Below are 26,706 nucleotides of genomic sequence, written 5' to 3'. Positions count from 1 at the left end.
AGAGCTGTAGCTATAAAATTTTATAAATTCCAGAAAAACTTTCTTGTGACTACTTCACCATTTGAATGAAGTACTGCCTGCAAATTTCATAAAGCACTTTTTAAAAATTTTACTTCATAATTGTCTTTTTTTAACCACGCATGAAAGATGAAGGAAGCTATTTTTCTACTTCACAGAAAGACTTGCAGTGTTCACAGTTCCTATGGCACTTTTTAGTGAATCAAAATCATAAGTGATTATAGATATTGATTCTAACAGCTTCATGAGTAGATGATTTGCTTTGGTATCTCACTATGTCTTATTACTCAAAGCATAGAAACAATAGAGGTTGTCATGGATTGATTGTCTCTTGGGGTAGCAAACCCAAATGATGCCCAACCCTTAAGTAAAGGGTCAGTGTTAAAGCAATCACTTTTCCCAGAGGACAGTGGCCTGAGAAGGTATTATGCCTGCTCTTTACATCATAACATTTAGGAAAAGTAAAGAATTCTTGTGCTCTTGGCTTAAAAGCACACAAGAGCCATCATACTGGACTTCTAATGGAATTAACCCTAGTAATAATTCAGATTAAATGACTGAATACTTTGTTTTTGATATCTGACTGGGATAGGCCTTTGCTTTGACAAAGTGTCTACCTAGTATTTTGGTGCAAATAACACTGAAGGGAAAAGGACACTAAAAGAAAGAGCAAAAGAAGCCAAGTGACAAAGGAGTGTTTACACATTGCAGCATTGCCAAAAGGGTGATGTCAAATGATAATTGCTATTTTTCTATCTACCTAGTCACCATTAAAACTATTAACCAGGCCATATAACAATGACAGAGAAAGGGCAGTGTTGTTTTCTTTCATAAATGGTTGGACTGCAAGGTACTGTGAGAGAATATGAGTAGACAAAAAACATTAAAAAAAAAAGTTTTGTATGTGTTTTAAATAGAGCATCAGTCTCTGGACCTCCTGTGGTTGCATTTCCTTCCAAAACCAAAAGTTTTTGGTTTAAACACTAAAAATGAAAAGGGCATCTGACACAATGAGTTACCTGAGTTTATACACATTTATCATTTTTATAAAATATTACATACTTTTTTCCTGCAGTTGCATTGGAGCCCATTCTGAAATCAATAATGGCTTCTCTAGCAACATAGTATCAGTAACTTGTGAAGTAGTATACCTCAAATAGCTCGGTAGTGCATTGTGGTGAAATAATGGGGCTTTTATTTTAGATAATACATTACTCCAGCCATGGTAAAATGAGAACTCAAAACTTATGCGGTGATGTGAATAACAATAGTTGATGCCAAATAAATACAACTGAAGTAAATCCTTTGTTCTGATTTCATTATTTCAGTTTCTGCTTTGAAATACATAAATAAAGCTGTTCTAGATTATGATATTTTGTGTGAATCTGAAATGACTGCTTTTGTTTTGGGTGTTTTTAACAAGTGTAAAGAGGACAAAAGGTTATGTAAAATAGGCAGTGGTGAGTTCTACAAGATGGTTTAGCTAGAGACCTCCCCACTAAAGTCCATGATTTTGTTTATTATTGCTGTGAAAACTTGTTTCTGGCTTTTTTTTTTTTTTTTTTTTTTTTTTTTTTTTTGTAGTGAGATGAATGGAGTAGGGAGGATGAAAAGGTGGAATCAGAAATGCATTTCAATAAATTCATTCAGTGTTGAGCTATTACAAGTGTAAGCAGTGTTTAGAGAAACGTGTGTTTTCTCAATAAACAACTGTGCAGATAGCTGTGTGAAAATACTTGAGAGGAATTGGGAACAAAAGACAGGACATACAGTTAAAGGTAAAAGGTAAATACAGTATTTATATGTAAGTGAGACAAGGTGGCTGGCTCTTATCAAGACATTTATTGCAATTCACACAAATAAGAGCTTTTACAATGCGAATAAACTAAAACACTCTATTTTTTTCTAGTCTGTTCACAACAGCATGAAGCGTGGATTCAGCGGAGTAATTCTACAATTTCTCTGGAGGGCATTATAGCCTGGATATAAATTCAGTGCTGCTTGAGTTACCTTATAGGGAAAATGCTGTCTAGCAGGACAGGTTTTGAACTGATGGATGACATCACTCTGAGCCATTAGCCTAGCTCCACAGCTGTGGTGATGTCATGCAGCTGCCTACTTCTAAATTTATGGCCATACTATTATAGATAGTGTAATGATAACAACAGAGACCAGAGGAGGTAGCTACAATTTTGTCAGATAAAAGTATGGGAAAAGACATTAATGTATAGATGTTTGTTATAAGATTAGCATCTTTTGCTTTCCAAGAAACAAGGCGTGTATTTCCCTCCCTTCTATCTGACACTGTCTCTGGTGAGATGTTAAGTAGTTAGAATGACTTGTGGCTGTCTTGATAGTAAGAGTTATGAACGTGTGTTCTATCTGACCTTGTTAAAATACAGATGTACATCAGGTTTAGTTCCTGGGAACTGGCTGAGTAGCTGACACAGTGCAAGTAGTCTAATGAAATATTTTTAACTACAGTGCTTGTTATATTACCTGATTTAAGAGACTGGGCATCTTATGCTAGGGAGAATGAGAGAAACAGGCTGGGCTGTTGTGCAGACAGCCAGAGCAGCTGTTGAACCGAGGCAGAAGATGCACATGTGAGACTCCCAAGGCCCAAGGTTTGCATAAACATGTACTTACCCAGAGCAAGTCCCATTTTCAACAGGTTATGAATTCAGGAAGGCCATGCTGTAGGTTATTCCTTGGATTGTAATCTATTGCAGAATTGTATTTTTTTTTCATGTTCTAGTTGTCACCTAAATGTTAATAAAATTGCTTCTCTAAATTCCTCGTATTCAATGTTTCCTGCAGCAGTGTAGCCCAGGGGACCGAACCCTGCCTCTTGGCTTTTCAGGGAACATATTGATTCAGGAATCCTGTGAGAGAAAGGGAGAATTTATTTGTTCATCTTTTATGGGAGACGGATGTATCCAGCAGGTCATTTTACAGCTGGTCTTCTGAGTGTATGGATTGCTTTTTATATTTCCATTTTAAGGGCTAATTAGTCAACTTTTGGACTGATGCTTTTGCACAGCACTCCAGCTGTTCTGGAGACAGATTTAGAGCAATGACTGAATGAAGTAATAGCAATGCTATTGGCAATTTTCCCCCTAAACTTAGATCTTCTTGACATGCTAAATAAACTCCTTACTCTGCCTTTCCTCTCCAAAAGAAATAAACAAACCAACCCACAATAACCTTAACCATGCCTGAAACCTATTTTGAGAAAGTGGAAAAAAAAAGCTTCTCTTCTATATGAAGAGCAAGGAGAACATCACTTGCATGATGGGTGATGGATGGCCCAGAGTGGGAATGTCCTTTGTGTATTGTATATGTTGCATGAATAACCATCACATGCACTGTCTGAAGCACAGACAATGCAGGAAAGACTCTTGGGAAGCAGCTTGCCTATAGTCTGGTTTTGCAGAGGAAATTCTGACAATTCTGGTGACAGAGAGGAAGCAACTTGCATGGGAAAATCTTTTTTTTTAAAGATGGGGAGGGGAACTGGATTTTTTTTCCTTTAGTATATCCTATCAGTTAGAATACAATGTAGGTTTCCTTAAACTAAGATTTAAATTAAAGATGAAATTGAATCATAAATTCAGTAATATAAGGGTACTATGTGCCACATCTTGATCTACCTTGCAATCATTCAAAGAGTTTCAGGGGCATTCCCTGCTGATTATGTGATCACATTGGTCATCACATTGGTGGGTAGAGCTTTCTGACTTGGTACAATGTTTGAGTGCTGGAGATCCTGAGCCTCATTGGTGCTAGCTCTTTTATATGCCGCAAGAGGCGCAAACTCCCTCAAAGATAGTTATTTTATTAATGTTCCCAAAAAGCAAACTATCTTGTGTCTTTTATGATAGTGGGAATCCCAAGTTGATACAGCATTGGATAGACTTTTAGCTAGGCCACAGCACACTGAACAGGCCATGTCCATAGTGAGGTTTGTCAGTACTGTATTCTTGAGAATATTTTGAGGACTTTTTAATAAACACTGTGGCATAGAAGAAAAATGTGTTGCTTTACTTCAGGGTGAAGAAAATGATGCATTGGTGGCATCATTGGTCATTGCTGATGCCAAGTGTCCTGTTACAATTAGTAGGCTAAATTCATCCCACAAGAGATATGTGCAGAACTGCATAATGTGCTACTGCATTTGACCTTCAAGAGAGACTACAGCAGATGCCTGCATGCACTCAGGTCAACTGTAGATGTAGCTCACTAACTCCTTGACGTGTGACAGTCTTCTGGTTGACAGTCTTCTGAGAGTCTTCAAACAGTTAGGTGTTGAGGTCAAATGGGAAAGCTTCACTGGAGAGTTCTGACTGGGCATAGGGGTCCCCATTAGGAGGAGGAACTGACTTTTAGGGGTCATCTTATTTGGTTTACTTGAGAAGCTGTGCTATATATGTTGGGAATGGGAGATACAGGCTACATCTTCTTATCTTGACTAGTCCAAGGTAAAACTGAAGCTGGTGGTGATGGGGATGAAGTATAGAATGGGAATGACTGGCCAGCCAGACTAGCAGATTGTTTAGTGATTCATGTGCCACTAACCCTGTTTTCAAGAGCTGGGTCCCTGCTGTGTAAAGAGGTAATCCAGGAAGATAATGGTTGACTTGATTGTGCACCCATATTGGCTAGTAAAAGCTTTTACAAAAGCTTGCTTGTCTATCACCCTTAATAGATAGGCTGGAAAAGCTATCTGCAATTCTATGTTCTAAAAAAATAATTCAGATTCAAAACAAAGATAATAGAGTATTTTTTCACATGTGATTATCATCAATTTTCTGTGATTTTCTGCTGAAGTGGTTAGTGGTCTGTTCTTTTGGCTTTGCTCTTCAAGACCACTGCCATAGCACTTTGCACATGGCTTTGGCTATACGAGAAAAAAATACATGAAGCAAAATCCAGTACACATTAATAATTTATCACACAACCATGGCAGAATCTTGTTAATCTGTTTTCAAAGTTTTTTTCTTGTTGTTACCAGAAGGAAATAATACTTACTTAATATGATTCTCTGAATCTTATTTATTTATTTTTGCTCCTTTCCATACTTTTTGACCCATGAAGGAAAGAAAAGGCTGTGGCATTTGTATAAGCATATCTACTAAAGCAGTAAGTAATCCTCTCCTTTTCTTTTTCAATTTCTCTTTAATTTGTTTGTCATTGTCTAGCTAAACAAGCAAGTCTTTTTCTGTGTACAGAGTCAGTCTCCCTATCCTGCCTTTGACAGAACTGGCTTTGAATTTCACCTCGTAAGGTATAGGGGAACCATATGACTGTAGTGATAAAGTTTGAGATGTACTATGTCTGTGATTGACTTTCATACTTTAACATTTTTTCTAATGAAAGTGACTACTCAGGCAATTAGACTTTTAGTTGTGATTGCTGATACGTCTGAGGTTGCTACAACAGTGTCACAGCATCATACTTCTACTAAGGTTTGGCAGAGGAAGGAAAGTAGAAATGAAACAATTGTAGTATCCTACAAAATGAAGGACAAAAGTTCATAGTCTTGGCCTACATGGCCACTGCATATCTGAAATTTTCCATATGTGTAGCTATTTCATCCGCCAGACATCAAGTAGACGTTTGGAAAGAGAAGTGCACAAGCTGTTCCCCCACATGATTAGTTAAGCTGACCATGGCTAGGTGATCATCTGAGTGGTTAAACTTACAGAAGCAGAGCTAAAAGTCTGATTGCAGCTGAGTTTTTATGTCTTTCTCATTTATATAATTTATTGCTGAATGCTGAATATCATATATTCCCTGTAGTTCTTGAATTTTAATCACATTGCTGACCTGCAGGACCCATACATTCTTTCCTGGGCCCTTTTCCTTCACTGGAAGGCCTGAGAACACCACCTGGTCCTTCCTGCCTGTATTCATTGGCCCCAGAGCTATGGAGTCATGCTTGATACTGCCAGGGTAACCTGGAAAGTATCCTTCATGACCACAGGGAAGCACAGTATAATACCCCAAGGGACAGGAGTATCTCTATGTGGCTGTCTCCCTTCAATTTCCCAGATCTGAGCACGACTGCTCATCAAACCTCCCTGGACAATAATTCAGATCAGCAAATAGTGGCCTCCATGCCCAGCAGGGAGTTTCCCACTGTGATTCTACTACTTCTTTCTGATGCGTCTGTGCATCTTGGATTTAGCTGACTTTGGTGCTGCTTTTGACAGAGCTTCCAGACCCTTGTGAGCTATGAGGGCACTCTAATTGCAGATCATTGAGTGGAGCAGGTGCCTTCCTTCCGGTGTTAGAAATCACAACCTTCCAGCCTTTACCATCCTGAGAATCTTCACTTCCCGCTCTGGCAGATAGAGACTCTGCCTACCCTTCCTTCAGGATAGTTGTGAATTTGGGCTCTTTAAAGTGCAGGAAAGATCCAATATTTTTATTGCCCTCTCATGCTGCACACTCTGCTGATTGTCTTCCACATATCCTAAACTTAACTCCTAACAATTAAACTTTTCAACATACATGTATCTAGAAGCAGTCATGCCGACTAGGAAATTACTCTCCTGCTGCCCCAGTCTCTGAAAGAGGCTCCAGATGTTTCCTGCAGCCCCAGAGCTGCAGGCCTGCATCCTTCCTCAAGAGCTCAATCTGGGTCAAGGCCTCTCTTCCAGGATCAGTAGCTCCAGCAGCAACTGGGAACTCTGTGTTGTGGTGTATCCACCATCAGCACTGTGGTTGAGATTGTGCCTTTCTGTAGACCACACAGTGGTATCTCTCCATGGGTGCTCTTTTTTAAGAAAAAATAAAATTTCTTCACTGAGTGAAAGTATGCTGAATCAGAGAGCCTCACAAAATTCCATTCAAAATCTAAAAACCCACTTCAGGTAGTACAGGAAATGTGGGCTTATGGACAGTCAGACTGCAAAAAAATCCCATAACTTGAGTAGCATAATCTGCTGATGCATAATATGCTGATACATCCAGCAGGTAAAGAATTTAATAAGAAGAAATTTGAAGGGGATAGTGGCAATGTTTGTGGGCTTTGGACTTCAGTGGACCTAAAAGAAAAATGGGGGACAATTAACAGACTGCAAGCTAGAGCACAGATCATAATATGGGTTTGGAAAAATTTGTTAAATATGTGCATTTTGTGTTTGATTTTATCAGGTTAGAAGCTTGCCTGCAACAGGACTAACTCTAGAGATGGCAATCATCTAAATGTCAAAAGTCTGAAGCAAATTATATTCAGTTTTAGTGTGCTCTGTGCTAAGTTAGCAATTGCATTATACACCACTTGCGCTCTAATGCACGGTGTGAAGACAGGGCCATCATTTTTTTTTGTATTAAGGCTTTTTCCTGATTGATAAACTCCCAGTAAAAAAAGAAATCTAAATGGCAGTTAATGTATGCAATTTTTCTGACAGTTCAAAGTTGTAAGTCCTAGCTAATAGAGAAAGTAAATCTAAGCAGAAATACTTGGGATTTTAGTATATTACATAATGAGTCTTCTGACTTTTAGATCTATCTCAAGTCCATGGCACAGCACAATAGTGATCTCCACAGACCTGGTTTCATTGAAGGTGTTCTGAGTGTTTGTGCAGACTACAGAGACTCAAAGTTATTTCTATCTGTAGAATAGGAAACTACTTCTCTCTGTCAGTATTGGCTTTCAAAGGAGTATATTTTGGCTCTTCAGCAAAAGTATAAGTATAATGTCTTAGACTTGAGCAGTAGCTAGGAAGACAGGATAATTCAGGCTGAGAGGAACCTCAGGAGCTCCGCTCGTCCAACCTCCTGCTCAGTGGGAAAAGAAGCAGGATGTCAGTTGCAGATAGTGGCGTTCAAAAGAGTTCAAAAAGAGTTGCAAGCAATTTGGGCCTTAGAGGAAATGCAGATGAATTATGAACTGTATTCCTGCTTTATTTGTGTAAGAAAATATTTAATGAGTTTATCTAACACCACTTGTTTACAAAGGACATTTTGATAATAGAGACAGGAAAAAAAGACCCAACTACACAGCAGCTTCCACCAGAGATTAAGCCATATGTTGCTTTCTTTCCTTGTTGGTAGAAACTTGTGTAAGTGTATGCATGTTTTACCTGGAAAACATTCTGTTTTTTTTTTTTTTTTTTTTTTTTTTTTTTTTTTTCCCGAAAATAATTGATTCCATTGCACATTTTTTTAAAAATCTTCTTTGCTGGAGGGGAAAAAAAAAAAGGAAGAAATGAGGAAAATCTCATTTCCTGACCTACTTTAAGCTGCAAATCTCTGAAAATTATGTTTTAAGGGAATGAAAAAGGAAATTCCAACAAAATTACATTCTCATTAATAAATGCTGCTGTATCCTGTCTGATAATTGGAACTTCATCTGGATTTATTTCCATATGAGTCACAGCTTTTTTATCTTCCCTAGGACACAGTAGCTTGAAAAAGATCACAAAAACAGTATCTTTTAGTAGAGTATCTAGACAAAATGTTGCAGCTGGAATGCACTTTAGGGATCTTTGTATTTTGCTCCGGTACTTGTGGCAAAATTACAGACAATGTAACCTGACCAGTAGGTGAAACAAACTATGCCAAAACTTTATTGTAGGAAAGTTTATTTTTAAGCTCTTTTAACACATAATTAAGCCATCTCATCAAACTATGCGCTTTTCCTAATTCAGTTATGAGAAAGCTATTTAAGCCGCAAGTGGTTGTCTAGACATCCTAGTGGAATCTCTTGTGTTGGAATCTAATTAAGTGCAGGGAATTTCTATAGCTTTAGACAAAAATTTTTGGCTCTCGTGTCTTGTTGTTGGAGGTGCAGCTTGGAGAAAAACTTACGGCTCCTGTAGGGATAGCAGAAGATACCTGCTTTTGAAATTAGATACTGAATAAAAGAGAGGAATTAGAGTTATAAAGAGTACAACTGAATTAACAGTTCCAGAGATGATCATATTCCTGAAAGAAAGCTAAGACTACACTAATATAACTTGGCAATAAGTGAGAACTTTGCAGAAATATTTATGATATCCTGCTGCTTTCCATAATTGTAATGCTCTTTCTCCTCAGTAGCATGTACACTTTTTAAACTATTAACTCTTTAATATTTTTAGGGCAATTGTTAGCATAACATTTGATAGAAACTACTTTTTCAAACTTATTCTGCTGTACAAAATGAATTATCATCTGTGAGCTGTTATTCTCCATCTGCTTGCATCTGTGGGGACCCCTTAGCAATTAAGTTACTATTCACTTTATTTGCCCCATTTATTTCTCTGCTGTTGACATAGTGCACAGATTTAAAAGTCCTGGAAGCAGGAGTACATTACTCCTGGAAGCAGGAGTAGTACAGGAGTCCTCGCTTTTCTGGTGTAGTATCAAACAAAAAGGCTCCTGATGCCATCTGAGTGCTCAAAATTCTACCTGCAAAGCTAACTATTGAGGTTTTGGAGGAAAGAGGATTCCTTAACTAACTGGGCAGTTAACAACATCGAATCTTTTCTTGAGTCTTGTGGAAATAACTGGCTGCTGCTTTTTTTTTTTGCAAACCAGAAACAAAATTAAATGCAATTCTAAGTATTAGCAGATGTTATAGGAGTGGACATAATAGGTAAGGAATATCTCATGTGGGCAAATGGTGGGATTTAAAATTCTAAATAAAGCCTTGTGTGCAGGCCTTCATTTTGGCAAAATGGCAGGTTTTACTGATCAAGTTCTCTGTCTTTCTGAAACAATGCAAAACAAATGAAGATTGCCTCAGGAGATGGAAAATCCTGGTATGATCCTTCTTTTCAAAGAGGATGGGGAAAAAAAAACTCTGAATTTTTATGACTCGTATTTTAAAATCTACATATCTATGTTATCTAAATCTGCAGCTAGTGGAAACATCACAGACAGTGGAATTTCTTTTATGAGTGTGATACTGAGTCACAGTCAGCTGCTTTGTATGTTGATAAATCAACTCAGTGGCTAAACTCAGATTAATCATAATAAACAAGTTCTGTTGCAAAATTGTCTAATTGCTGTAAAGGTGACACCTCTTGGTCAGTGACCCATCTTTCAGAGGAAAGTAGATCTCTAGGCCAACAGAACAGGCCAAATCACAAAGTGAACTCCCTTCCAAATTATTAGCTTTAATAACTTTATTCCCTTAGGAGTCATCCCTTGGGATTAGAGAAGCCTGAGAGCTACCAGGGATTGTTCTTTTTAAGCAGGGAACAGTGTGTTATCATGCTCATTAGATTTCAGGAGACCAATATGGCTAACCAGAGATGTTGGTAACCCTTAATGACTTACAGAACCTGGAGGCAAATGGAGTTCCTCAGGGTCTGTCCTGAGACCTGTACAGTTGAATATATCTATCAAAAATTTGGAAGGGGAGACAGAAAGCAACGTTATGGATAATACCAGATTACAGGGTGTGGTTGGTGTATCTGAAGGAGCAGACACCATTCAGGGGAATCCTGATGGGATGGAAGAACTGGTTGAAAGGAAGTTTGAATGTGCAGTTTATCCTTTGGCACCAAAGAAGCTTTATTGTATCTCGACTGCGCTAACCAATTGAAGGAGGGTGACTTTCATCCTCTACACTTCTTAGGTGCTCTCTAGACTGGTTATTTTTGGATCCTTGTGCACAGAAAAGACAGCAGTACACTGGAGTACGTTTGGCATACGGCTACTGGGGTGGTTGGGTTGGAGCACTTGCCTTGTGAGGTGAGCCTGAGGACCCAGAGCTTGTTTGGCTGGCAGAAGAGAGAGCTTCAGGTGGGTGCTGGAGCAGTCCTTTATGGTCTGCAGGGAGGTTAGTGGGAAGATGGAGCCAGGCTCTTTGCTGAGGTTGTTGTGAGTAAGAGACGACATTCATCAGCTGAAACAGGAGAAGCTCCAATTGAAAATATTATGTATATATACATATATGTTCATCCTGAGGACAGTAAAGTAGATTGTCCAGACAGGCTGTGCAACAGAATTGCATTCTTGGAGTTTCCCAAGACCTGACTGGCTAAAATCCTGAGCAATCTGGTCTGAGCTCATAGTTTGACTCCATTTGCAATGGGAATTTTGACTAGAGATCTCCTGATTCTTACGGTTTTATGGTACAAGGTCAGGCCTAGATGATACATTTGAAGTAGTTTTGACAGGACAGACAAGTAGTTAAGGAATTAATTCCCTCCATTCCCTGCCCTCTTCCCGGAGAGAGAGAGAGAGAGAGAGAGAGAGAGAACAAAAACAACGGAAAAAACCTTTTGTACATAGTTAACACATCCTGATTTGAAAGGAGATGTGGCAGTTTGGGTAGAGGTAAAGCTAGAAGTATTAAATTGGATCATCTGTGAAACTGAACTTGGATCCCACCCATGGTGGTACTAGCCTTTCAAAATTAAAACCAGGTAGGATGTCCATTGCTAATAAGCAGATGCTTTAACTGCCAAATGCAATAACGGCAATAAGAAATAAATTCTTAGACCACAGCAATAGCTCAGTCTCCTGTGAAAACGCTAGTGTGCCTTGGGTGCAAAACTCGGATCCTAAATCCTGTTGCGTTTTCCATCTGCATCTTGTTCATGTTGCTCTTCAGGGTGGTTTTTTGGAATGCTGTGAAGGGAATCCAGCCATGGAAGTGGGAGTGAAGCACCACTGAAAGCAAAGCCTCTGCTGGATATCTAAAATAAAGGTGTGCTCTTTGGCAGTGTGATCTTTATTCACAGAGAGCCAGCTGTACTTTGCCAGCACCAGCTTGCTAAGCAGATTCACCTAAGCTAATTCTGTGGGAATAAAAAGAGGGGAAGTAATTGAGAGATCCTGATCCCAATTCAACTCCTACACTGCCTTGGCAAGGGGACTTTGCTGGGCCATTACATTAGTTTTCTTTTTCCCTCTTCCCTTTCTGGAAAACGGGGAAATTTCCAAGCAAAAAGGATATTTGCAGTATGTTTTATAGTTTATGCTTTACCTTTCTTTCTAGGATCTTCCAACAAATTAGTCTAGCAGGTGCAGACCTTAAATCAAAAGGTAAAAACATAAAGAAAGCATCTGGAAATTAGTAAATAATGTATTTCAGTTTATTTAACACTTGCTCAAATCTCTGACAGCTGGAACATGAATGTCTCATTAGGGCAAGATGGAATTTTCATGCCTGTCTCGGAACTGAGGTTGGTTGTGTAAATTGGAACCTACTATTAAGCCTTCTTTCAATCCCATTGGCTTTAAAAGGACCTCCACTTACTATTATAATCAGGAAAACTAAGTGCTTGAATACTTTCTTCTGTGGAAAAACCCAGTAAGAGAATTAAGGTACAAGATGCTGAACATTTATTCAAGGAATTAAAAAGAATATTTTTGTGCTGTAAGGAAGGGTAGAGAGAAAGAGCTATTGAAATAATTAAATAATTTATTAATATTAAAATTAATTTTATTTAATAAGCAGTAAGTACATAAGAAAAGCATCAGCTGCTCTTTAATTGTACTCTCTTGTGCTTTTATAGTTTTCCTTGAATGCTGGTTTTACTTTTTGCAGGACTTGGTGTTCAAAGCATGTGATTCATCAATAAGAAAGCTCTAGTACTATTTGACCTTAAATTGGGTTATAAAATTACAGATCTGAGTTTTGAAGTTCAGTTTGTTTTCTGACTTGCTATAATATACTGCCAATCCCTCTCTGCCTAGTTTACTTTAGAATTGCATGCAAATTTTATATTCTACTACATTTGTAAAATATATATATATAGACACACACACTCTGAATCTTTTTTTTAATGAAATTAATTAGCCTGATTTTATTAGTGAATGAGGGCTTGGAAATCTAGTTTATCAGTGGGAGTTTAGTCATTCTCTCTAACTCTGTCGTTAGTATTGTTTCTTAAAGAGAACTGTAATCTGTTTCTGATTTGTGGGAGATGGAAGGCTGTTTTTTTTTTTTTTTTAACCACGCTCAAACTGTTTTCTGAGTACTTGTATCTCTCTGCTGGAAAGACTCTCATTTGGGTGACCTTTTTTTATTCCATAAAGCCAATTGTAAAGGATCTTTAAGCAATTCTTGTAGCCAATTAAAAATAAAAAATCTTTTAATTCAAGAATTTTATAGAAAAAAACTTTTGACAGCAGAAAACCTGTAAGAAACACTTTTATTAGCTTTATTCTTCAAAATAGTATTTAAAAAATCAAGTCTAAATTCACTATAGCACCAATCTAAATACTGACTTGGGCTTGCTACTTTCTCCTAAATCAGGACAAAGAAGACTTCTCAGACCTCTTAAGACTACTTCTTTAAATGCATAAATGTGACTGGCAGTGTGTATATGTATATGTATATATGTGTGTGTATGTGTAGATATAAAATTCTCCCACAAAAATGTGGGAAAAGACTGTTGAAAGATAGTGCTAAAGTTTTAATGCTCTGCAATGAAGAGGTAAAAGCACTGGAAAACTGAGGATTGTTTCCTTGCTGTAATGATGAAATGATTATGAAAATGGAAGACCACAATTGTTACCATATGACTGCTATCCATAATCTGTTTTAAACAGAACATTAGTGAGCTAAATGAGCCTTCACCACCGATTGTACCCATACCTGACAACTCAATATTTTATATTTACTTATTTATCTTGCATAATATTGCAACTGTGGCTTACTTCTTATTCTAGAAGAGATTAAATAACGGTAGTTAGTATAGCTGATATTGCATGTTCGATTGTAATTGTAAATGTGTGTATTGCGATATATGGCTATAACTGATAATTGAGACCTCTCAGTGTGATTATTTTTCTTATCTTTCAATATATTTGTTTCCATGGACTCTTCTTTGGAGATAGACTTTTTAAGAAATGTCCTTACTTAATGCTGAAGGATTTGGAAATCCAAGTATCCACTGTTTAATTTTATCTCTTTATAGCTATCATAATCTTCCTGTAAGACTAGCAGATTCTTCCTGAGGAGTGGGATTGGGGTGAATGAGAAATTAAATCAGCCTTCCTGCCTTATTTTTGTCCTAAGACTTGTGGAATGAGGTCTGTCAAAACTTCTCCTTTGGAAGGGTGGCCAGAGCATGATGTTATTCCTCTTGGAAAGAACACACAGTGGAAAGTCTGGGTGCAATTTTCAGGACACAGACTTCATTAATATTTAGATAACAGGGACAAAGGGGAGTCAAGCTTAATGGGCATCCAGTTTTTCTGTAACCATAGAGAGAGGAAAAACTCAATAAAACAGAAGTAAGGTGGTTTTCAAGTATCTCCTGCAATGTTCAGTAATATCTGGCATCCAGGAATACTCAAGTCTGTCTCGTAGGGTTTTTTGCATTTTTTTTATTGCCAGCCCGGAAAAGCTAAATATGTGATGCAGACTGACAGGATTTGTGTTAGCTATGGACTACCAGAAGATGGCAATGTTTAAGAATATTATTACCGTCCTTAAGGCAGAAGCTGACTGTTAAATAACTGTTAGGATTGTATTAAAGGGAAAGGCTAATGGAGATAACTTCCTTTTTGACAAAGGCTGGCATGTGTCAAGCTTACATTTCTTAGCTGTATTTAGTAATTTCTTAATTAGAAATTACATTGAAACTGCTTTTGATTTTTACAGTCAAATACATGATGTCAGCTGCTGTCATAGCCATTTGGGGTTCCTTGGTGTCATTTCTATAGAAATAACATTGTTCCTTATAAGAGTATAAGATGAAGCACGTGTCCAGTAAATGAAAAAAAAAATACCCAGACCATTCTGCCTCAATCAGTGCAAATTCCCCAAATATGATTAGACTTGAGTTAGGTGTTAAATAATCCTTGATTTAAGCACTTGTATGTTTAACTGGAGTGGTGCTTAGTGCTAAGTATTATTTCTATGAGCTTTGACTGTATGGCAGGATAGTCACAACCTGTGAACTTTTTATAATATATATTTTCAATAGTGCAGTTTTTGATCGCAGAATTCAAAATTAACTGTGGTGTCACCTTGCCAAAGTCCAATGCAGAAGTTCCAAGAGTGAATAAAGGAAATAAAATATTACTGGAGTTATCTTTGGATCATCTCCAATCTGAAGACATTTTTTCAATGTAAACTACTAGATGTCTCGGTGTGAGACCATTTCTTTGGACCTACCACAGGGACCAGTGAGTGCCAAACCCAGAGGGGAGGAGAATTACTGTCAAATATTCTAGAAAACCAGCAAGTGTGGTCTCATCACCACATAAATCCTGACTTAGGTCAGTTTTGACGCATGTTTTCTCTGTTAGGGCCTCTCCTTAAAGCTCCAGTGTCAACAAATTTAAAGATAGAACAAAAGAGTGTGAAAATTTGCTCAGGGCAAGTGGATTTTTCAGCTCTTGTTGTAAGTGCAGTTTATTCTTGCTAGAATGGATGAAAACTTGGTGATTAACTTTTCTCTTTTAAGAAATAGTTGTTTTTTTCATGAGTTTTGTAAGGTATTAGCTATCAGCATGCCTGTTGTCCATCACTAGCTACTGGTGTCAGAAGAGTCTACGTGACAGATGTCAGCATTTCACACTAGATTAGAGTGAGGGCCAGATTACTGAAAAGCCCTGCTTTTTTGGAGTGAAATATCTGTCAAATATCTGCCTTTCTCTGCAACATAAACACTGTTTTTCTCCCTAGGAACTCAGGGAAGAGGACTGGATGTCTTGAAATGACTAGTGGATGCTGGCCTTATGACCATGCCAGTTTCAGTCATCTGGCTGAAGGAGAAGGTATAAGCTTAAACAGATGCCAAGTATTTTTCTCCCTTGCCCCTTTTCAGATTTTCCCTTTGGTTCTCTTTCTGGAAGATAAAGGCATATTTTGCATATATGTTTGCATGCATTCTTTTAAATAGGTGTCAAGAAAATGTCTAGTGTGCCTAGTTTGTGGAACTTAAACTATTACAGTTCTCAGTCTCTTGCTCTCATTCTTTAAAATTTTCCAATTTCTCCTTAGAAATCAAAAAAGATGAGCTGTTATGGGTGTAGAGGTTAGTTTAAAAAAAAAAATGTGTTGACAAACAGGTTTTAATGATGCCACTTGCAGAAACTGCTCTTCTGGTGCTTTCCAGCTAGACTATCTTAGAGGTAGTGGTTTTGTAGAAGCAGGAGGAAAAAAAAAAGATAATGAGCACTGTGCTGGGATTCTTACATACTGTCTGATGTCTTCTTAGCCAGGAAAAAAAAACCTGTTTTCTTGTCTAGACTTACTTAGGAAGAAAGTGAAGATGACTAAGGTGTGGCAAAGGCAATTTGGTATCTTACAAGTGTTGGGATTTATAGAAAAGCTGAAGAAAGAGTATACATGGAAAAATCTGCAATTATTGGTTATGTATAGAAACAATGTTCTAATTGACTGAGCTAGAGGTAATGAAACTACCAGTGGTAAAAATGATGGGGTTGCCAATAGTAGAAATATTCAGTAGTTTTGGGTGTAGTCTCTAGTTGAGAAAAGTGAGAATATAGTCTGAAATAATTGCCACCTTCTCATCTTTCTCTGGACAGCAGCATGGTGGCCTTCTGGGCTGCAGCCGACTTTACATAATCCTATGCAGGTCCATGAAAGTCTCTTTCCAGCCCTTGGACATGGCTTTTTTCTTCCTTGCTGTTTAGCTGTGCTTCAGGCTCCTCCTTTCCTGAATTTTCACCTTCTGCTTCCCTTCTCCTTGTTGCCCTGTTCTCTGGCAGTCCAGAAGCTTCCCTTGTGCAGCATGCCATAAAAATTCTCATACTTAGTAAAACCAGCCCTTCAACCCCCTGAATCTTTCTAAATAGAACATCCTTGGTAATTAGCAACCCATAACCAGCTCAGTGCAAAGCAGTAAAATGATAGATATGGACTAAGAGCTCACTAGAGCAGTAATATCTGATGCTAATCACAGAGAAATCATAAAAAGGAGAAAAAGAAGATTTTTATAAGTATTGAATTTCTGCAACTCTTTGCTCTTGTGTGATATTTTCTTTTTTCTGAAGAACTTTAAGTGAAAGAAAATCATTTCAGTGTTGCCAAGTATGACATCACGCATGTAGGAACAAAGCACTGAAGCCCTTCATGAAAGGAGAGGGAACTAACAGCTTCCATGTTTAGAAATTAGGATTCTAAAATAAGATTATTTATTAAAAGACAAGTGTGAATCATATTCTGATGATCATCAACTAGGAAATTCAGTAGATCTGATAACTCTTTGAACTTGTAAGGAGAGAAATGAGAGTAGGAGGCTGCGAACCCAACATTCTTGCTGGCTCTTGTACCAGGCCTGGTGAGATGTGGTGTCCTTCTAGAGAGATGCTGCCATGCAGGACAAGTCCTGCAAGTCCTCTGGCCTCATTCAGACACTCTCGAGGAGTTTAACGGTGACTTACTAAAACTGAACACCCTAAGAATGTATTTTAAACCACACCTTTTCATAGCATAAGCAAGACACTGTACAACAACTGATATCTGTTCTGTATCTTTGAATCTGTTAAACTTGCTTGTGACCCCTCGGCTCACAGAAAATGGAGTAAACTGCACAGGTTGAATTTTGAACTGACAATTCACATTTCAAAAGTCAAGTATGGAAAGATGGATGGGTCTTTTGTGTGTTTTTAGTATGTGTTGTTTTTTTTCCTATGTTTTCAACTTCAAAAATAACTGAAGGCTGAACTAAATTACAGAAGCAAAAGCTTGCTTGTCATATTTTTGCTGAGGTAAAAAATGACATTTTAGGGACCAGAGAATGGAAATCATATGTATGTTTTTACCAACTCTAATAAGAGCCATGATAAAAATGGTCTAAAAGATACATTTGGATAATGAAAGAAATATTCTAAGGATGCCACTGACTAAAACAAACTGTCTCTGGGGGAAAAAATATCTATAAGCAGTTAGCAGTGGATGCTCACAGCTGACAGGATGGTTTCTTTGCCTTCAATTGAGATCTCACCTTCTTTTCCATTTCCCTCCCACTCTTCCAACTCACGCACAGTTTTTCTTACTTTGGCTGGCATTTATCCACTAGTCAGTTTGTATAATAGTGCACATGTGCACTTCTTGCTGAAGGTAACTCAAGGCACTAGAAGTGTCATGAATAATGCAAGTTTGTGTTTGCAACCTTGCTCTAGTACAGCAGACTTAGCATAGGTATCTCTGCTAATGATGGGTGGGAATCATTGAGATGTACAAAAAAATGGGTACTTATTAAGTACAAGTGACAGTAACTGTCTTCTCCAGTCTCTGGTACTTCTTAAAAAGTATACAGAAGTAAAAATTGTCATATTAAAGCCACTGGGTTTTGATGCTTTTGGCTGAAAATATAAAAGTGGTTTAACCTTGAAACAAATTAGAACTTGAACTGATGGAAACTAGTATTAACTTTACAGTTTGGACTGCCTAAATTTGTAATACTAGTGAATTATTCAATGATCAATTTTAAACTAAATACAGTCCTTGAATTATCTGTAAGCAGTTGCTTTTCTTTCTTCTGAAATGTAATTTTAGGCTGGACTGAGTTGAAGTTGGCATCATTCCTTTTACTGTCCATGATATCAAAATGCACCATATATTTTAACTTCTTAGCAGCTTCTTCCAATAAAAACAAAAGTTATAATTAATAGTCTCAGCAGTTTTACTGCCAAGGGTTCCTGGCCACAATTTCTAGTTTGTTTTATGCTGCAGATGTGCATCTCAATCTTGTTAATTTTTTTTTCAAGCCAATGAATTGATCTATTGTCCAATGAGAATTATCCCCATCAAAAAAAAAAAAAAAAAAAAAAAAGAGAGAAATAAAAGAAGAGACATTAAAGAGTTAATTTTCTCTATAGGAAACAATTTTGGACAGACCCTTTTTAAGAGCTCATATTTGTTAAGACTAAAGCACTGCCTTTAAGTGTCTGTCAATTCATTGTTTTAAAATAATTTTACTTGTGGGTTTTTTTTTTTGCATGAAGACTGGGTTAGGATGCTGGAAAAAAAAATAGTCTGCATAGTAAAGCTGTAGATTAACAGATTGAAGTCTTACCCTTTGCCCTCAGGAGCACTGTGTAATTAACTGCTCTCATCACCTCAGCATAAGACTGGTAAAATCTGTTGCATGCTGATACGAGGTTTTTTATTTATTCAAGTATGTATTTAGTTCCTAAACACATAACCCAAATTCTGAATGTAGAGGGAACTTGGGAAGCCCAGTCCAAGACCCTTGAGGAAGAAATTTTCTTGGCAATAAAATGGGTCCGGAGACCTACAGAGGGATATTCATTATCCATCAATAAAACTGGACTGCACTGTATGATCTTGTATTTGACAACTATGATATCTCTGAAATTTAGCTTTACCTTTTTTTTTCCCAATCTTCCTCCTATGTTTCTTTGCTAATCTGCTGATTTACTGCTTTTAACATATCTTTTCAATGTTCCTCATATGATTTTTGTGCTGATTTTAATATATCAGTATTTCATAGTGTCTTATTGGAAAAACTGATATAATTCAGGACTTTCATTTTGTTTGGTCCGTTAGAGTTTGTTAGATTCTCTGAACTGAACTGCTTCTGTCAGGACAAACGCTCATCTTACAAATTTCTTAAGTAATTCTGACTATATCCAGTGTGTTGTTTTGAATGCTTGGCAGGACAGCCTAAGGGCCAATGACTTGTTCCTGTCACTGCCATAAAGTTGATCTGGAGGGATAGGAGAAAAGCTGTCTGTCGTTAATGCACACCATATTTGCTTGCTCAGCTACAAAGAAGAAACAAATTCCAATGTGTTGACTTGCTGTAGAGAGCAATTGACCTGGTCTGATGCAACGATTCCAGCAACAAGCAACTCCACCTGTTCTGAGAGAGGAAAAAGTGACCTGCAGAACAGCTGGCCACTTGCAGGACCATAGCATGTAAAGGATTTCTGATCTTATCCGATTATATTTTGTAAAACTTGCTGATATTAGTTGTTTATAACTTGAGTGGTATTTTCTATCACTTCCATCCAGCTTTCACCAGTTGCGAGTCCAGATCTTGTGGGACAGAGGAGCAAGGGCCTCTGGAGTCATCTGGTCCAGCCTCGTGCTCAGAGTTCAGAATGAGGTTTCCCCCCACACAGTGAGGAACAGAAAGCTGTGAATGGACAGTGAAGTGTTCAGTTTTGCCAAATGCACAGCAAAATAATCATTAAAGTTGGTCCAAGTTAGCTTTTTGTTGCATTAGTGACAGTCCCTCAGTCCTCAGTCACTGCCTGGCATGAATCTGCTATCACAGTGTTGTTGAGTTGCACCTATCACTTAAAAATGCAAGAACAAACAAAAGCCTCTGATAGTTTGTTTTTGGTAGTCTGAGCGCACCCTTTCCATGAAGTGACCTAGTGACACAAGTAGCACTGTGTAAAAAGGCCTGTGTGGTAGCACCTATCTGTGGGTCTTACATGGAAGTGTTCTTGCCATTAATGAGCCTGAGCTATTTACAGATTCTTTTCTGAAGTTTGCATATGATGGGGAGGGAAAATATATATATATTGGACAGCATTTCTTCCCTTCTTAGGTACGGGTTCTTCTTGTAAGGCTTTCAAAGGCCTTCCCAAAGGCTTCTGTCTGCAACCTGTTCTACTTCTCTGAAAGTGGGCTGGCCAGTCTGTGTAAGGCAGGTTTTTACAAGAGTTAAGTAGTTGGCAGGGTGTGTAAATACTAAATAAAAAGAAAATTTAAAAAAAAAAATTGAAAAGACATTAATTAAAGAGCTCCACCAATTATGTTTGAGGCTATGCAGAGGGAACCCACCACTTGCCACTTTTTTCCAACTGCTGGAAGAGAAAAAATTAATTACAGTCCCAGTCACAAGCTGAGGTCGTTTATTTAAAGGAGAACATTTAGTGTTGCTTTGTAATTTATATGAGTTGGTATGTCTTACGTAGCTGGACTTGTAATGTGATATTTACTTTTATGTATGACATTATAATGTACTTAAAAGGAAATTGTAGTCTGAAGAGGTAAAAAAGTTATGGGAGTTGGTGGCAACTCCTCACCAAAAGCAAGTAGTTTGATTTCTTTTGCTAGTCTTTGTTCTGGCTGTGAATTGAAAGCTGTTCAGCTCAGTCCTGGGGCTATTGCTTTATGCCTAGCAATGTGGAAGGCGGAGCAAAAGGGGATTTGCTCAAATGATGCCTCTTGTGGAATTACATGGCCAAAATTTTGAGCTTGTCTTATTTTTGTGTCATTGGCATGTTTCTGGTATAACAGTGACAGCAAATATAGAATGAACCTGCACCTGCCTAAGGGCTAATGACCTTTGCTGTTCTTCTTTTAGGTCCCTCAGTTTGGGGTTGAATTATGACACAGATGAAGTGGCCAGCCATAGGTACATTCATCTTCAGTAAAGGAAAGAAGTTGTTTAAGTCCAGCCTCATTTTTTATTTACATGTGCGACTGTACAGCTTGGGCACCACCATCAGTTTAAGGTAGCTGGTGCAAAACTGGTAAAATATGATGAAAATTGCCTTTTGTTGAGCTAGTGTGAGAAGTCCTGAAGGAGGAAGGAATTACCTTTAACTTGCTGTTTGTACTGGAAAGATGAGTTGTTTGGGGCTGTTAGTTATCAAAGCTGACCTGCAAGTAATAACTACAGACATTGTTTTCGCCAGACTATTATTTCATGTAGAAATGGTTTTAATTCCACAGCTGTGTTCCTTCTTTATGGGTATGCTTGAACTGAAGCAAGTGTTCTGTTTATTTAAAGTAATCAAAAAGCCTTTTTTGGAAACCTTTATTTGAAATGCATGCTGAAGATCATAAAGCAAAGATCATGGTTCTCAAGGACTCCTCTGTAAGTGCTTGCTGGGAAGTAAATACTATTCTCCAGTATATTATAGTTCACTTTCACATACTCAGGCAGTTGTTCTGCTGGTGATTTTTCCAAAACCCTGAAAATTATCTGGGCTGATTTGAAACTGCTTTATCTGGGGCAGGAGACAAGTTCTTTTGACCATTACCTCTTTTTGAGTCACATGCAGGAAGGCAGGTCATGGTGCTGCCCTGCAGCTGGAGGCACTGCAGTGGGCCTGTAGAAGGCATTTCCTAGCTGCATCCCAAGCTCCAAGAACAAACCTTTGCAATATTTTCCAGAGACCATGCACTTGAGACCATGCTGTGAATTTGTAACATTGGTCCAAACCTGTGCTATTGAAAATGACCCATTTTGAGACACAAAATCCATATCAATGAAGGAAAAAAAAATAGTAAGTTTAGTACTTTGAGTACTACTTTAGTACTTACTTCAGTAAGTTTAGTACTAAGTTTACTTTAGCTTAGTAAAGCTTTTTATGATTATTTGCTCCAAAGGTCATCATCATCAAATGTTACAGAAAGATCAGCAAGTGCCACAATGAAGTTCCACGGGAAGCTGGTCGTCTGTACCAGCTGCAGCAACTTAAATGTGGCAGTTAAATGTCTGATACTTACCTTTCAACTTGATAGAAGAGATGCATTGCAATTTAGGACTGAGCAGCCTGCCAAACTTTCTATCCAAGCATAAAGATAAATTTTGGGAATTGGAGAAAGATGTTTTTATGTATGTCCTGATTACAGAACACTTTGGTTTGCTGCATGTGTTTTCTAAGACTGTTCCAAAGTTTTCATCACTTTACCTGTTTGAAAACAAGTTCAAATATTTGTCCATGAAAAGTGTTGGAGAAGTTTGCAAATCTATTCCTGAAGAGGATTTTAAGAAATGACTGTTCTCCTGTGCTTTCAAATCCATCCAAGTCCAGTGCTATCTGTTTATGAAAGATCAAATGTTTCTGTACTCTAAAGCAGTTTCTTCAAGCAGAGAATAATATTTATATTGGGAACATAAGCTGGTGGTTTCTGAACACCTGTGTGTACTTAAGAATGATGAGCTCTAGACTGGCATTGATTAAGTGAGAACGCTTGAGCAAGGATTAAGAAGCCAGTATAGTAGAGCCAGGGCTATGATAGGTAAATCATCCAGTACCTACTGAAGCCCCATGCCCCAGTCTGAGACTGCAGTCAAGATGTCTGTGTCCTACAGTTCTTTGAATGTTAGCTTTTATTAATGGCCCTTTGCTAATGAGCAGAAGACTGCAGAGGAAGTTACTGCGACTCAAATAGCAATTGTCTACAATGGGTTTTAGGATTTCACTTGGGCTGTCAGATTAATTATTAAGGTTTTAAGATGAATTGTATCCATTTTAAAGTTTTCATTTCACTTTCACAAATCCAGAAGCACCGTGCGAACAACAGATGAAGTCAGACTCTTGTCCTACTCCAGTGGCCTTAGATTCTTTAGTAAATCTTGTGGATTGTCTGTGCCCTTTCTTTCTTCATATACCTGTAGAGATGTAGTACTTAAAATAGTTAATTTCCCTGACACTGCTTTAAACTGCAAAGATATCATGGTCATGGTGGTGTTTTTGTAGTGCCTTGTCTCCTTTGCTACACAACTTTTAACTTCTCTGTAGATCAAAGGCATGAAACATCAGTCTCTGTAGCCATGATTTGTCTCTGGTGGAGACCCACTTGAAGCATGATACTACATAACCAAGTGCTACATCTTAATACACATCCACTCTTTTTGATACCAGGGAAGATATATGAAAATACATGATCTGCCCTGGCAAAACTAGCTTGATTCATCAAGCAGAGCAAGACACTGAAGCAAGATTACTTTGTTATTACTGTGAAATTTGCTGGGCTGGTATTACTAATATTTAATTGTTATTATATACTAATAATTACTAATTATTAGTATGTTCTCTTGCCCACAAGGGAATCTAGATAACTAAAGATATCTTATTATGAGATAGTGCTTTATTGAAGTATATATTAAAAAAGAGGAAAATCACAGTGGATGACTAATAGTGCATGGCTCATTCACTATTGTGATCTTAACTACTGCAGCCACAGAATTGGAGAAATGGTGGATGTAATTTCCCTTGGGGAAAGTCCATGGGGAAACATGGCAAGAGCAGGGCAAGAGTATCCTGTCTGCTTCCAGGCAGAGGTCACTGAGACTGCAGCTGACAGTAGTTGTTTGGATTGTGGCTTTATATAGGGCTAGCATAAATGATTATCACAAAATATTTACTTAAAAAAAAAAAAATGAAAAAAGACAGAAGGACTTTGAAATTCAGTTAGTTATTACGTAAATGGTTATAAATGGCGGTCTTTAAACATTTAGGGAAAAGACTTGGAACTGCTGCAGATTTCAGGCATGTTTTAGTTCTCTTATTTCTAATTCTACAAGGTGGATTTTGAAATAGGGAAGTTGCTCATGGTAATAGAATTCAGCTGCATTTTCTTATGTGCCATTTTGAAAGATGTGTGAAGTAGAGAAAGGGTGTAATTTGCTGTTCTGACTTCTCAACAGCTCAGAGATATATTTGTTTTGGGACCAGCTTGCTCATGCAGGATTTTATGATGGTACCAATGAGAGAAATGAAGCTATCAGGGAAAAGCTTATGAGAATGAAATGACTTTGTATCAGCTGTATTAAATTCAAAATTTTAATTCACATTTTTGGGGAACAGCTCAAGAAATTAGGAAGTAAATGGAAGTAAAGTTGCACTTTAAAAATTCCAGAAAGCTTGCTTATAGAATGCTGTTAAATCCCTTCATCTGTTGGTATTGAGCTCATTGAGGAGAAAGGGGAGAAGATGAAGGCCAGCACAGGAACCTTTTATAAAAATAAATAAATAAATAAAAATATGTCTTTATTCTTCTTCCTCTCTGCACTTCTTCCCTTTTCTGTCTTCTTTAGAATTTTGATGTTTCAGTGCAGAACTGATTAATTTTTTCCTAGAGGCTTTAACATCTGTATCTCTGAACAAGACACTGTAATTAGCATCAGACATTATTACAAGAAACTGCTTGCTGTTTACTCTCATGTACCTCATTTCAGATTAGAAATAGAAATCAGAATAGAACCTTCATACCATTGTGTGGTATGAAGGGAAAAATGGAAATTCTATATTTTTTTGTTTTGTTTTCTTAAAGATCCTCTGACCTTTTTTTTTTAGGGCAATTGGTGCCATTCACTTTTATCATATGACTTATCATATCAACATATGGCTTCCTTCTGAGAAAGAAAAACAAACAAAAAAGCCCTAATAGGCTGTTAATGATCATTTGAAAAGCATGTTTTAATAAGTCGAAAACATTTAGTAATTAATATATTGACTTGAAGAAATAAACCTTGAAATTTCAACTTTTACTATAACAGTTGGAAGTTGCTGTATGAGAATTGTTCCTTTCTGTAGTAAAATGCAACTGTAGAAGCATAGCTGGAAAGCAGGGGTGTAATACATGTGGACAATTTTCAAGTTTTACTTTCCTGCTTTTTCATTTTATATATGCATAATATGAATATATTCATATCCATATAAATATATGAATTATACTATCAACTAAACTTTAAAGTCGGTATGATGTAACAGGGGAATGGGATCTCCTAAACCGTAATGGGTGTTTGAGAACTCCGGTGATCAAAGTGGGTATGAGATGCCAGGAAAATAAGAATAAAAGTAAGGATTTCTCTCCCATTTTTTCATGTAGTGTAAGAGTAAAAAAACATTTCCAGAGCACTTTGACAATCCGATTAAATATGACAAAGTATGAAAATGAGGCCTGACAGGGAAAAATGAGCAGATATCAGTATCAATTCCTCATAATTTGATGAAACACTTTTGTACTTTTTGGACTATTTCCTCACATATTTCTTAGGTGTATATAAATGGCTTCCAGAAATAACCAGTTGCCTGTATATCGGTGTAATTTTGTTAAAGGTGTCAAACGCTTAGAGATCTGGAGTGGAAGAAAATCAGACAGTTGTAGAGAAATCCAAACTGCATTATTCTTCTGCTTGGATTTTTTCTAAATTAGTTTTCACAGGACACTGGTGTTTTAAGTTATATTCCAGATGTTGTAAATAGAAGTTTATAACAGGAAAAGTGTAGTTAATTTGATTATGTAGGGTTTATTTCTTGTGTGTTTGTTTTGCCTCTTTCCCTTAATCCTTTTGATGATTTGACGTCTCATATATCCTACCTGTATGTCTTGTTGAGTTCAATAAATAAGACAACACTTCTGTGGAGGAGTCTCTGGAGATCCTCTAGTCTAACATTATGCTCAAAGAAAGTCCAGTTAGAGCAGATTGCACAAACCTGCATCCAATGAAATTCTAAGTATTACCATGGGTAGATATTCTGCAGTTCTTAAGGTACCTGTTCTGTTATTTGAGCACTGTCATGGTAAAAGTGTGGAGTTTTTTTGTTGTTTGTTTGTTTGTTTTTTCTCCTTTTTATTTAATTGGAATTGCTCATGTTAAACTTTGAATTTGTCCTCTCTTATTTTGTCCCTGCATACACATGAGTCTGGATCCATGTTTTCTATAACATCCAGTTGGATGCTTCAACACAGTAGGAAGGTCATATTTAGCCTTTTCTAGGCTAAACAAACCTAATTCTCTCAGCTTTTCCTTGTATGCATTGTGCTCCAGCCCCTCACTATTTTGGTGAACTAGATATAGTAGGTCAATGTCTCTTTATTCTGTCTACTTGGAAATCCAAAAATGGGCATAATACCATACCAGATGAGAACTGGGATTCAGCTGTAGCTGTTCAGGAATAGAATCATAGAATGACCAAGGTTGGAAGGGACCTCAGAGGTCATCTAGTCCAACCCCCCTGCTCACGCAGGGTCACCGAGAGCACGTGGCACAGGGCTGCATCCAAGCGGGTTTTAAAGATCTCCAAAGAAGGAGA

At 37.5% G+C, this 26,706-nt stretch overlaps 1 long non-coding RNA gene across 1 annotated transcript in view; it reads left to right on the top strand.

Annotated features, from left to right (window-relative positions):
* The window catches only part of LOC112955281, a 70,644-nt gene that overhangs the window by 18,301 nt on the left and 25,637 nt on the right, over positions 1–26,706 (top strand). Inside the window, exon 3 of the long non-coding RNA XR_003250858.1 lies at positions 15,608–15,699. This is a non-coding gene — a long non-coding RNA (uncharacterized LOC112955281). The remainder of the gene's footprint in view (positions 1–15,607; positions 15,700–26,706) is intronic.

Source organism: Nothoprocta perdicaria, unplaced genomic scaffold, assembly GCF_003342845.1.
Source record: "Nothoprocta perdicaria isolate Ctin4 unplaced genomic scaffold, notPer1 scaffold_55, whole genome shotgun sequence".
In the NCBI taxonomy this organism is placed as follows: Eukaryota; Metazoa; Chordata; class Aves; order Tinamiformes; family Tinamidae; genus Nothoprocta; species Nothoprocta perdicaria.
This window is presented reverse-complemented; position numbering and strand designations above follow the sequence as displayed.